The 13,085-nt window shown below is 51.8% G+C and overlaps 1 long non-coding RNA gene across 10 annotated transcripts in view; it reads left to right on the top strand.

Annotated features, from left to right (window-relative positions):
* LOC147015838 (uncharacterized) overlaps positions 1–13,085 on the top strand; it is a 192,162-nt gene that overhangs the window by 122,571 nt on the left and 56,506 nt on the right. The window contains exons 1-2 of one of the 10 annotated variants that reach the window (XR_015049882.1): positions 10,518–12,038; positions 12,280–12,351. The exons of 5 other annotated variants lie outside the window; for them this stretch is intronic. This is a non-coding gene — a long non-coding RNA (uncharacterized LOC147015838). Of the gene's footprint in view, positions 1–10,517; positions 12,039–12,279; positions 12,352–13,085 lie in introns of those variants that run through there. 4 more of the 10 variants (XR_015049878.1, XR_015049876.1, XR_015049881.1 and 1 more) reach the window with 4 other exon arrangements.

The following is a 13,085-nucleotide window of genomic DNA, read 5'->3' as shown; positions in this document are numbered from 1 at the left end:
TCGATTAATTATCGGGCGTTTTAGCCCACGACCAACCCTTTACGTGAAGCAAGATGGAGATTCAATGAAAGAAAAGACGAAGCGAAGCGGGAAAACAGTTCAACAACAAGCACATTTATTTCGCGATGAACGGAAAGCACATGTAAAAGAAGAAGACAATGCAATATTACACAAAAAGCAAATGCAACAATGCAGATCTATCCGACTACCGGGCACACGGCAACACTTATACAATTTTACTTCACAGACGGCGCCGACAACACATATTCCCAAAGCAAAAGAAAAGAGAACCACCCTCCAGGATGAGGGGGGTAGGCGGGCCTGGGGCCGAGACCGTGTCGGGCCTACCCGTCTGATGATGAGACGCGGCGCGGCGGTGGTGCCTCAACTCCGCTGGTGTCGCGGACAGTGTCTGGTAGGGGGTGGGAAGGGGGCCCCCTTTGTCGCACTATCTCAGCGCGGGGGGAAACAGGAGGGGGTTGCTGATGCTCGGGGGAAGGAGGATATTACCCTGTCTCGGGTCCCGCGGCGAGCGTCTCCTCCTCCACCTCAGTCGCGTTGCTGGCCTCTCCCTGTGCAGCTCCCGGCACCGACGCGAGCACCCCCTCGTCCGCCTTCGCTGCCGTCACCTCTCCACAGCTCCGTCCTCTTCACTCTGACTAGTACCACTTCTTTCCAGCTCCACCGACGACTCTCTTGAACTCCGCACACTCTCAACTTAACTTGACTGACGAACACAGCCGTTTATATAAGCCCCGTGGCTTCGCTCTTTCACCCTTGACCCTTTGCCTCCGACCCTTCACCTCTCTAACTCGCTCCCCATTGGACCGAGGAAAAGTGGGCGTGAATGCTTTTTGATCCATGAATTTGCATATAGCGTCCGCCCTCCAACGCCCTGGAGGCGGGGCCAAATCGCCCCTCGCTCACCGATTGGACGGAACAAAAGTGGGCGTGAGTCGTTTTTGATCCGTTTTCTGCGGAAAGTCCGTGATGTTTTTGAATACGCTGCTCGGTGCGCACCCTTCACGAGTCCAGCATCGGCGCTCACAAGTGGCGTGGGAGTGACGGTGATGCGATGGTGGCGAGTTGTGACGGTAAAGGTCGTGGCTGTTGTGGTGAAGCGGCGTTGTGGTTGGTGGTTGTTGTTGTGAAGTGGCGTTGTGGTTGGTGGTTGTTGTGTGATGGCTGTTGAGACGTGGTTGGTGGTGGTAATAATGGCGGCTGGTCCAAAATAAAGATAGTAAAAGAAAAACGGCTATCCTGAAGAGTCGCAGCCCGCATGAATGACATTTATTCCCTCTAGACAACGGGTTTGGGCCTAACTACACATATACTTACAGAGATATCTCACCTAAGGGACCTGAATGGTGGTTTGTGAATTTGGTCAACCACAACGCCACCCCCTCCCCTTTTTACAGACTCGTCCCGAGTCGTCAAATTTTCGTGTGCCATCATGTGTAGTTTTCCCCTAGTACATTTTACCTACGGATCCCTGAGTGCGACATTCATGGTATTCGTGTCCCCAAAATAAATAACCTGAGGGCTGAGTAACTACCTAAACAAACTCACTCACACGGACGACTTAAATAAAATTGCCGGCGCTAAGACAAACATGCCGGGGGCGCACTCATATTTACAGTACATCTTAACCTTAACTTACAAATTTTACACTAAACCATGGCCCAGGATCAATGAACTCTGCAAAAAGAAAGCAGTTAGCAGGGAGCCAGGCTGCTCGCATGCAGTCTCTGGCTCAAAACAATGCAGGTGACAGGGAACGTGGCCGGCTGCTCACACGCAGTCCAAGGCCTCCCCTTTTGAACTGAACGCAGTGAACCACAACGGTGCATGGGCTGCACAAACGCAGTGTCCGTGCCAGCTCAAGTGGCACACGCAATGAACACAACGAATGGATGGATGAATGGTTGGACGCAAACACGGTGCACGGGCCGCCACTGGAGGCCCGTGTTGTAGCCGCCAACAGGGCAGTTCTCGCAGCTTGCAAACTGTTGCCTTGATCCTGGCGCACATGGCAATGAACAGGGGGGGGGAGGGGCAACGCAGAATTGAACGGGGGCTGGTGAACAGGGGCAGTGGGCATGGCATGGCAAAGGCAGCAGGCAAACACAGCCCGCAGAAGAAGGCCGCTGCAGGCAAACACAGCCGGCAGATGAACTGGCCGGCACAGGCCTTGAAGAAAAACAGCCAGCCGGCAGATGAAGTGGGCCGGCACAGGCCTTGCAGCACAGCAGCTGCAGACGATCCAGTCGGCACAGGCCTCGCAGCAAAACAACAGCTGCCGATGAAGTTGGCCAGCCTTTGCCGTTCCGTGGAGGTTGGTGGAGGGAGTGCGGTGGTGCTGGCCACTTGGAAGGCGGGCTCGGACCTACCTACCTGTCTCCCTCCCAACCTATCGCCTTTGCCTGTCACTGTACATACCCACTCCCTTAATTTGTCAAACCCCAATTTAGCCCCAACTTTTTTTTTTTTTTTTTTTTACTTCCCCACTATAAATCGTCCCCTAACCCCCTTTATTGTCCTTGTTCGGCTAACCTATCCTGTCACCTAGCCTACTCCCAACCCCTACGTTCCCTTCCCGGAGGGGAGTAAGGGAGAGCTAACGTCCTGTGTCGAGGCCCAACGAAGCCTCAGAATGGCCTCCCCAGAGTTCGGCGATCTATAACCAAAGTGTGTCCAGCGGTCCACAACGACAGCGAGGGGATGGATGGTGCGGAGGGGTACATCTCCTAATCTACCCTAACCATTTAACTGTTAAACTACCCCGGGGCTTTCAACAAGCGCCTCTCGCTTAAACTATTGGTTCTAACAACCCAGATTCCCGTCGCCTGTGTTGGTGTCCTCACAATTTCGGGCCTCGCCCCCCCAATTTTCTCTCCGTGCCCTCACACGGTCTCATGGCTGGGACACGTGGCTCCCTTTGGCAGGCACGACCCTCTGCCGAATCTCCCGCTATGGCACCCCCGGGCACTACACTGCCTCCGAGCCTACCAGCTCCCTAACACCGGGGAGTGCCCCCCATGGCACCTCCCCTGAAATGCACACGTGGCAGGCTGGCTTCCCGGGCCCCTTTCCGAGGGTCACCCTTGCCCACAACACTGCCCACGCGGCTAATGGCGCCCCGGGCCCCTGCACCAAGCAGGCGCACCCGTGCCCACTACGCTATTCCGGCCCCCCATGGGCCCTTGGCCTACCACGGCCGACTAGCCTGGTGCCCGGGGTACCCACTCAGCGATACTCACCTTTCGCAGCCACGCTCCCAAGCCCGTCAACAGGGCTCCTGCACCCCTCCAAACGGGTTTCGAGCCTACATTCCCACCAACAGCAAAACGACCTCCATTTTTCAATTTGACTAACCCCCTAACTCACTTTATACTGACCCCGGGGTCCCTTGGGCGGGAGTCACTCCTCCCCCCAATCACTCATCGCACCATGCATTCCCCATTCGCTCCATACACACAGACCCGCTGGCCTCACTCACTCACCAAGCACTCACCTCACAACTCACCAACTCTTCAACACACACCGCTGAACTTGCCATCCTTCTATCTGCATCCCCTAACTAACTCGTGCTCCCACGTCGTCCCTTAAACTATAGCACGTTCCTTTTAACACTACGTAGCTAAACTACGTCCCCTCTACACACTCACTCAGTCACTGTCTCCTAACTCAAAAATTCATTTTATTTCCCAACCTAAAGCTCACTAAATCCCTCTAACTAATCCATTCCACGGACTCCATGAGGACTTACCCCTGCCCCATGAAGTCGGTCTAACTAAGCTAACCCTTCCCCCTAACTAGTTTCCATCCTGTGCCCAGGGTAAGGGGGTCTTCCACCCCTTGCCCAGGAATCCTGTGCACCCGAAAGTGAGGCTTGCTTTTTTTTTTTTTTCATGCGCATCACCAGCGCGGCAACTCGCGCACTTTGCACCTGCCCGTGACGTCATACAGCTGCACGTGTTCCTCGTCCCTCCTTGGACGGTACCATCCGGCAGAGATACCCCTCCTGCCGGATTCCAACCACACGTGCAGCCATGACGTCACCGTGCGCAAAAAAAAAAACACAAGCCCCACGTCTCGAGGGGTTCCCCACGCGAACACATGTGCTTTGCCCGTTGGAGCTGAACACACACGATCGCGTGGAGAACCCGTCCGGTCCAAATCCATTTACCTGCCTAAACTTTGTCCGTCCGCGGGATCGGCAAATCCACCGCGTGCGTTTCCGGACCGGGACTTCACTCTCGCAAGCGAGCACGTGGCGGTCTCGTGCGTTGCACAGCACGGACCGCGTGCTCACTGCTGGGTGAACCCGGCACGGTCCCCGAAACAACTACAGCCGCTACTCGGCTTTCTTTCTTCTCATGTCGCCGTTGTCGCCATTCGACCCACGCACACCTGCGTGTTACGACGCACACACTCCACTCCATCACATTCACACCGGGAGACGCGGCTGCGTGCTCCCGCATGCCGACCGACATCTCCCTCACATACCGCTCTCTCACACACACGGTTTCCCTTGCACTCGGCCGTTCACTCACGCGTGCCTCACTACTCACACAAACCATACTACTTACACACGCGGGGGCACTCACCCGCTGTGCCTCATCCACACTCCGTTCCTCACTCGCCCACGCGGGGGCACTCACCCGCGGTGCCTCACTCATACTGGCCGTTTCATCCACACACACGGCCTCACTCACACACGGTGCCTCACCCACACACGGCGTGCTGGGAAGCACGTACCCTGGCACCATCGCCACCACACCACTCACACACGGGGTCGCTTCCACACACGGGGACGCACTCACGCCTTGCACCACACACACAGGGACAACCACACTGGGGATTTGTGTCCCCACAAGGGTCTCCGGGGCCTCTATACCCCCCAAGCTTTCCGTGCACCCGTCCACAGCACTCGTCCCCTCAACCTCGCAAAGCACGACCGAACTCACCTGGTCGTGACTCGCCTCAAGGGGGCATACTCCCTCCCCTCGTTCCTGGAGGAGGCCATCCAGGTGCTCGCACTGGGTCCCTACACGCTCCGCGAGCTCAACCTCACTATCCTCCACTACCTCCGTGTGTGTGTGCGCGTCACTTACCCCGTCTTCATCGTGTTGTCTCTCTATTTTTTCTGTCTCCCGTGTCTCTATACATTTATAAGTTTCTGTCGTCGTCACCTCGTGTCTCGTCTCGCACGTTTTGGTCTCCCCATTTAATTTTTCCCTTCTGGTCACCGTCGATTCCTCTGTCACGACCCTCGCCCAACACGCCCCCCGAATTATTTTTTTACCCGCCTCCACCGCGGGCCTGTCAGCCGTTGCACCCCCTTCCAGCTCGTTTGCTCCCACACGTGGAGTCGCCATTCCCAGCTCCCTGGTCACGGCCTTCATGCCCGCCTGCAGGCATCGGCCCATGTTCTGCGTCTCACCCCGCAGCTTTTTCGTTTCTTCCTTCATTTGCTGTGTACTCGCATCGATCTTTTCGTTCATGCTTTTTATTTTGTTTATAAATTCAGTTGTGTTTGCATCCATGTTTTCGATTATTTGTTGTGTATTCGCATCCATCCTCGCTGTCATTGCCGCCAGCATGGCGAATAGCTGGGCCATGTCGGGTGCGCTTGGGTGAGCTGCTTCGGCAAGGGTCGGGGGGGGGGGTTTGGTGGAGAGGGGGGGGAGGTGTCATACACCACGGCCGCTGCCGCACCTATTTCGGGCTCTGGGTTCAGTTGGGCGAGTTAGTTTTCCTGTACGGGCATTCCATCCTGGGCCATGGATTCTACACATTCTACATCCATTTCTAATACCCCCGGCTCCCGCTCGCCTTGAGACGCCATCTTGCTTCTCTTAAAGGGTTAATTTCGCTCGCTCGTAATTTGGAGGGAATCGGGGGTCGCTTCTCTCACCCCTGGACCGATTCCCGTGAATTTAGCCGGAGACAGGAGAGCCCGTTTTCCTGTTCTCCGATACCAGTGCCGCGAGGAGGGCGATGGATTTGTATCCCACTCCTGACACCAGTGTTGCGGATTCGCGCCCGCCGGCGTGCTGACGGCCACGTAACTCGAATCGCGGCACGTCGCCCACCGGACGGACAATCCAGTCGTGACCCTCTCGGACTAACGCCGGGAACCAGTCACGGGTGGACCTTTCGGTCGCACCGCAATCGAGCCAATCGGCCCCCGTGTGGGATAGGGTTGCTCGCCAAATTCGACCTACCTAAGTACCCACACGGAGGGTAGACCGGGCGATCGCACCTCGCCGCAGGTCGACTTCGGACACGGGCCACTTAAGCGACCCGTTCCGTACTATCGGGATAACCGAGCGGTGTTATTCGTCGACCTCGACGGTTCGATTAATTATCGGGCGTATTCAGCCCACTACCAACCCTTTACGTGAAGCAAGATGAGGATTCAATGAAAGAAATGACGAAGCGAAGCGGGAAACAGTTCAACACAAAGCACATTTATTCGCGATGAACGGAAAGCGCACATATACAATTCCACCAAAAGCACATAGAAAAGAAGAGAAACACAATGCAATTTTTACACAAAAAGCAAATGCGACAATGCAGATCTAATACCGATTACGCGAGCACACGGCAACACTTATGCAATTTTACTTCACAGACGGCGCCGACAACACATACCCAAAACCAAGGAAAATAACACCCTCAAAGATGAGGCGGGCCTGAGGCCGAGACCGGGTCGGGCCGACCCGTCTGGTGATGAGACGCGGAGCGGCGATGGTGCCTCAACTCCGCGGGCCTCGCGGGCAGTGTCTGGTAGGGGGTGGGAAAGGGGCCCCCTTGGTCGCACTATCTCAGCGCGGGGGGAAACAGGAGGGGGTTGCTGATGCTTGGGGTATAGAGGATTTCCACTCTGCCTCGAGTCCCGCGACGAGCGTCTCCACCTCGGCCAGTTCGCGCCGTCGGCCTCCCTGGTGTGCAGCTCCCTGCACGACGCGAGCACCCCCTCGTCTGCCCTCGCCGCCTCTCCACAGCTCCGTCCCCTTTTGCTCCGATTCCAACGCACACGACGACGACCAACTCCTTCTTGCTTCTTCTTCCCAACTCCACCGCCCGCGAAGTCTTAACTCTCTCTCCTCTTGACTGACGAACGCGGTCGCTTATATAAGCCCCGTGGCTTCGCTCTCTCATCTTTGACCCCCTCCCTTCGACCTTTCACCTCGCTCCCCATTGGCCCGAGAAAAAGTGGGCGTGAATGCTTTTTGATCCATAAATTTGCATACAGCGATCGCCCTCCAACGCCCTGGAGGCGGGGCCAAATCGCCCCTCGCTCACCGATTGGACAGCACAAAAGTGGGCGTGTGTCGTTTTTGATCCGTTTTTGAAGTGGAAAATCCGTGGTTTTGTACACGCTGTTCGGCGCGCCCTGCACGAGTCCAACACCGGTACCCACAAGCGGCGCAAGAACGGTGGCGATGCGACGGTTGCGAGGTGTGACGTGAAGCGGCGCCGCGGTGGGTGGTTGATGTTGTGGTTGGTGGTAACAATGGCGGTTGGTCCAAAATAAAGATAGTAAAAGAAAAACGGCTATCCTGAAGAGTCGCAGCACGCATAAATGACATGTATTCCCACTAGACAACGGGTTTGGGCCTAACTACACATATACTTACCGAGATATCTCACCTAAGGGACCTGAATGGTGGTTTGCGAATTTGGTAACCACAACAATATATTGTTGCAGGGCCGGGACGTCGGCCGCGGGCAAGACTGCTGGATGGAGCCACGAGTCGGCTCGACCGATCGCCTGGAATTCAGATCATCGCCCCGGATAAGTCCGGAGTCGACGTGTTCTCTATCGGACTGAAATTCGCCAATGGATAGACCACGTGGGGTAGGGTCGATTGCCAATTTCAATTTACCTAAATACCCATGTGGTCCAACTACCGGGGAATTTCACCCTTGACGGAACTCGTACAGAAACGAGCCGCTTAGCACACTCGTTCCGTTTGCAATTCCGAGCGGTTTATCGCCAAGAACCGTCGGTCCAAATGTCCCCTTAGGGCTGTAACAGCTTTAACTAATTTTCCCCGAGCATGAGACACGCTCAGTCAATGAAAGAAGGGATGCAAACGAACTGAAACATTTAACAATCGGGGTTTATTTATACAATAATGGGGAACTAGGGAAAACAGAAGAGCAGATTTAAACCGAATAAAGCAAGGCAATGCAAATATATACAGCACAAGCACTTAACAGTTTTACTACTTAAAGACGGGGCCCACACACAGACACACACATGCACAGACAGAACTGGACCCCAATGGTCTTTATTTGGATCTCCAGCCCGGAGGACAGTCGGGCTGCTGATCAGTGGTAGCTGGCTACCTGGCCATGAGCATGCGGCTGGGCGTCCCCTTCTTCCCGGAGCTCCGGTCACCATAGGACGGACCAGCGCAGCTGAACCCAACTAAGGCAAATCGAGGTCGTCGCCCAAGCTTGCGATCATTCGGAGGAGGAGGAGGAGGAGGAGGAGGAGGCGGTGGTTGAGGACGAGGACCAGGGCTGACGGCGACGAGGGCGGTGAAGAAATCTCTTTTTTTTGTTCAGCCGTCTGCGCTTTTATTTCTTTATCCCCCGTAGAAGGGGTATCCGCCCTTCCCACTTCTCCACACCGGACGGCCTTCTGCGCAGACTCCCTCGTCGCCCTGTCACTGGCCAGTTTTGGCATGCAAAAATCCTCGCCGTCCCTCTCACTGGCCAAAACGGGCGGCAAACCCCTCGATTGGCCAGGTGGCGTGGTGACATAACTTGGACCGCCCTTCACAGAGTCGGGGAGGTCTGATTGGCCAAGCGATGGTCACCCCACTCGTTGCACGCCGATTGGTCAAGGGCCGCCGCGTGGCTCCTCCCCGAACTCCTCCTTCTTCCAAAGGACCGCCCCTCACACAGGAAGTTGAGCAACATGTTTCTGCAGGGGCTCCGCCCACCCCTGACGTCGGCCAGCATGAGGTGAATGAAGCGAAGTGAAGGTGAGGGTGATGCGGTGTCGTCGGCGTTGATGTCGGTGGTGTAAAAATAAACGAAAAGAAAACCTGACTTAAAATAACTCCACAGCGCAGGAACATTTAATTACCCATTAAACTAGGGTCGGGACCCTAACTGGCAACATGTACTTACCGATATAACTGATCAAAAGGACCTGTATGTTGTGTGCTCATGGCTTCCAGATTCGCAACAATATGTCTCATGGAAGACCTTGTTCATCTATCATGTGCAGAACAAAGACATTAAGAAACATCATTGTACCTTTACATGAATTATAAGGTCATTAATAGACAATGGACAAACGTATTGTATGGGATATGAACCTTATGAAACTCTTTCATGAGGCAGTGGTTCAGATGGGAATGCTAATAGCCAACTTTGCCATCCATTATGGAGAAATGAAACTAGACTTTTCCAACAGTTCTCTTGGAGGAGCCGTATTGCTTTTGTGGGTTCGTTATTGACTGATTTAACACATCAAGTGATTCGCAGCCAAGCATGGGAAAACAATGGCAAGACAGAGGTGCCTTCTTCAAAATCACTGCAAAATTCACCAAGCTCCATTCGCCGATGAATGCTGTATTATTTTACACATTTATGCAAAGTGAAGTTTCTGAAGATGGATGTAATAATAAATTTTAAAAAACAATAATAATAATAATAATAATAATAATTTTAAAATACAGAAGGTCAAGTTCATGGATTTCCTGGAAATTTGGAGTCAAGACTGCAGTCAAAAGTTCTTTATTTCTATGAAATGTAGTCTTACAACCTCTATATTGAATAATGTTTAAACAGTGGTTGCTGAAGGAAAAAAATTACAAAGGAAGCAATGGGGGAGAGAGACGGTGGATCCATGCAACTTTTCCTTTTACCTCCCCCATCTTTCACCTTACACCGAGAGTCGCAGGACATGTTTGACTGAATCACATTTATATCTGTAACACAGTAATAAATTCAGGTGTGATAAAGTAGCACTTCCTGTGAATCATTACAATGGTCCAGGCAGTGTAGGCAGTATCATGTTCAGCGGCTTGTTCGTCCATCTCACAATTTGAGTTGTGTGATCTCACATAGATTCGTAGAAAATGTGACAGCTGGGTAGTTTACTGTGCATTGCTCGGTTTATTTTCAGCTGAAGATGGTATGCGTTGGAACTGTAATGCTTACATAACATATTGGATGCAAATTACCATCACCACACTTTCCCAGCAGCAACCTCTTGACTTGAGTGGACATTTTCAATGTGTAATGACTTAATTTGGATAGTTAGTGTTAACATTTTGTCAAAAAACAACAACTATATGTTGGAAAAATGTTCAAATGTCTCCTGATCTTCCTTTGTTTCAATGGGTTCATCTAATCATATTCTTGTGAGAGCAACATCTCTCTGGCTATTCTCAAAGAGTTGCCTCAGCACTGGCGAGTCTGGCAGTTCCTTCAAGCAGATTGGCAGGAACTGCAAGCAGCCATCTCAGTTCAGGACTGGTCTCTTATATCTACTGCCCCTGATATTAACTCAGCCTGGGAATTATTCCACAGAAACTTGAGCTCTCCCTTCTGCACAGAGCTATCCATGTTGTCCTCAGTTATCCTACCCTTCTTCCTGCCCATGGTACACTGAATGCCGTGGTAAGGCAATCGCTCACAATCGGCTTGCCTTCACTTCTTTGAAAGCAAACCCGACTGAAGGAAATCTCAGCTCATTCCACAATTCCCGCAACAAGTGTGTGTCCACTCTCAGGAGCCCCAAAAAACATCTGTCCAACCTCAAGAATGAACTTTCAAAATTGTCTCTTTATTATAAAAAAAACCGGGTGGTGCATGATAAAGTCTGTCTCCGAGTATGCTCCCCTTCCATCACCTCCCTGTCTTCACATGGCACAAGAGCCGACTCCGCTCGTGAGAAGCCCGAATGCCTCAATTTTGTGTTTACTTCCAAATCGTATGTCCCCAACCCCTCACTCTCTGTAATAACCTACCCAGTTGCACTAAACTCCTTCTGGACTGTCTTTTACACCTGAGAAGGCAGATAAACTTCTGGAAACCCTCAACTCTGATTCTGCAACTGGACCGGATCAGCTCATGTATGCCATAAACACAATGCAACAACTAGACCGGATCAGCTCTGAATCTGCAACATCGGTTCACTTGTGCCATAAACCTGCTCCGCTGCTCTTTTCACCCTATCATTTGCCTGAGATCATCTTCCATCTGCTTGGAAGTCAGCTAACATCACCATATTACATTAACAAGGTGGAAACACTGATCCCCTGAACTACCGACATGGTAGCTTACTTCCAATCATCAGCAAGGTTATGGAATCCATCATGCCGGTTGATATGAAATCCTTCCAAAAAAAAAAAATTCTGCTATTTTAACAGACTGCTCTCATTTCGACCTCTCCTTCATTCCTTGCCTAAAAAATCCAACTGTTACAGCGCTTCTTCTCTCCATTCTCTGAATTCGACTTTATTGCATCCATCAAGAATTGTGTTAAATCGCATCTCTGAACTAAAACTTTTTTAAAAACCACAGTTTGCAATGAATTTTCGCTTTCCATCAACCATTCTTTTTTTCCAACTTCAGTGCCAACTCACCCCTCACTCTCACTCTCACTAAGCAACCATCCCACTCTTCTCCCTCCCAGCAGGCACACGACGTCAGTATGAAAGATTCACGACGTCGGGAATCGGCCGCTTGGTTGTACAACCAGATCACGACGCGGAACAGCCGCAGCGCGCAGCGCGATTATCGAAAACTGTTTTTTCTGCCTCGTGTGTTGCCATGGTGACCGCTTTTCCACCTCGTGACGTGTGTGGTTGTGTCTGCCTTTCACCGGAGGAGAGATCTGATTGGCTAATTCCTATTTCCGCGTCACGAGCCGCCATTTGCAAGCTTTGGTTGAACTTTTGAACTTTCCCCTGTTTCTGAGTGTGACACACAATCCGTTTTAATCTGCAGAAGACTTCCGCTTTTATAGTTAAAATTATCTTCCGCCGTGATCATTTTTGGTAAGTATAATATTATAAATCGATTTTATGTCTGCTTTTGTTTTTGGACGTTTTAAGGATCACAGAATCCATGATGTGTTCCTGTTACCGGTGTGATGGAATCTATATCGTTACATTCAATGTAATCTCTCCCGGGCCCTTCGGGCCACTCGAGTGGTGGTTCGAGCCTTGGATTCGGGAACGTTCATCTGACGATCGAATCCTCTAACACCCGATTTCATCGTTCGTTTATCACGTTTAGCTGTTGCTGATATAGCCCTGATCGGCCTGGAGTTGCGGGCAGGAACAAGCCCTCATCGATCTATAATTCCAGGTGTGTGTGTGTGTGTGTGTGTGTGTGTGTGTGTGTGTGTGTGTGTGTGTGTGTGTGTGTGTGTGTGTGTGTTCCATTTTGTATCCCTACCAGCATAATCAGTTATTGCGGAGACTCTGCTCAAAGGCGGTAGGATGGCACATTCTGCCTTCAAATTACCCCTCAATCTGGCAATGGTCGACAAAGCAATTTGCAATGTGAAAAATGATTCTAGACGAGGTACGCTCCTCAAACACTGTACCTTCATTGTGTGAGATGAATGTACCATGTCGCACAAGCAGGCATTTGAGGCACTTGACCGAACTCTCCAAGATATTTTTTTGTACTTCCATTTGTCATGGTGGCATGATTTCATACTTTCAACTGGCTATGATCAACGGTGCATTGCCACTGCGACCGAGTACGGGGGCACCACTGATGCAATGCCCCATTACCAGTTCACTGGTGCTCATTTTACGGACCTCAGAAGGATGACAGGCTGAGTTAACCCCACCTGTTGCTAATTCAGTGGCTGACAGGGCTCAAACTCAGAACCCTAAGATCCCAAGCCAGCTACCCTTGTTCAACACCAGGCTTGTTCAACATTGGTGATGATACAATTGAGCCTGATAGTGGTGACGGCCTCATCCTCCACAAAAATCTGGCTGCAGTCGTGAGTTCTGACAACGATTTGATAAACAGCATTTTTTCTAATTTTTAGCTCACCTGGAACATAGTTCCAGAGAGCTTATGAG

The sequence above is a fragment of the Eptatretus burgeri genome, chromosome 12, assembly GCF_056783735.1.
Source record: "Eptatretus burgeri isolate ZD-2024b chromosome 12, Ebu_testis_v1, whole genome shotgun sequence".
Classification (NCBI taxonomy): Eukaryota; Metazoa; Chordata; class Myxini; order Myxiniformes; family Myxinidae; genus Eptatretus; species Eptatretus burgeri.
Note: the sequence above shows the minus strand (reverse complement) of the source record. Positions and strands in the feature narration are given on the sequence as shown.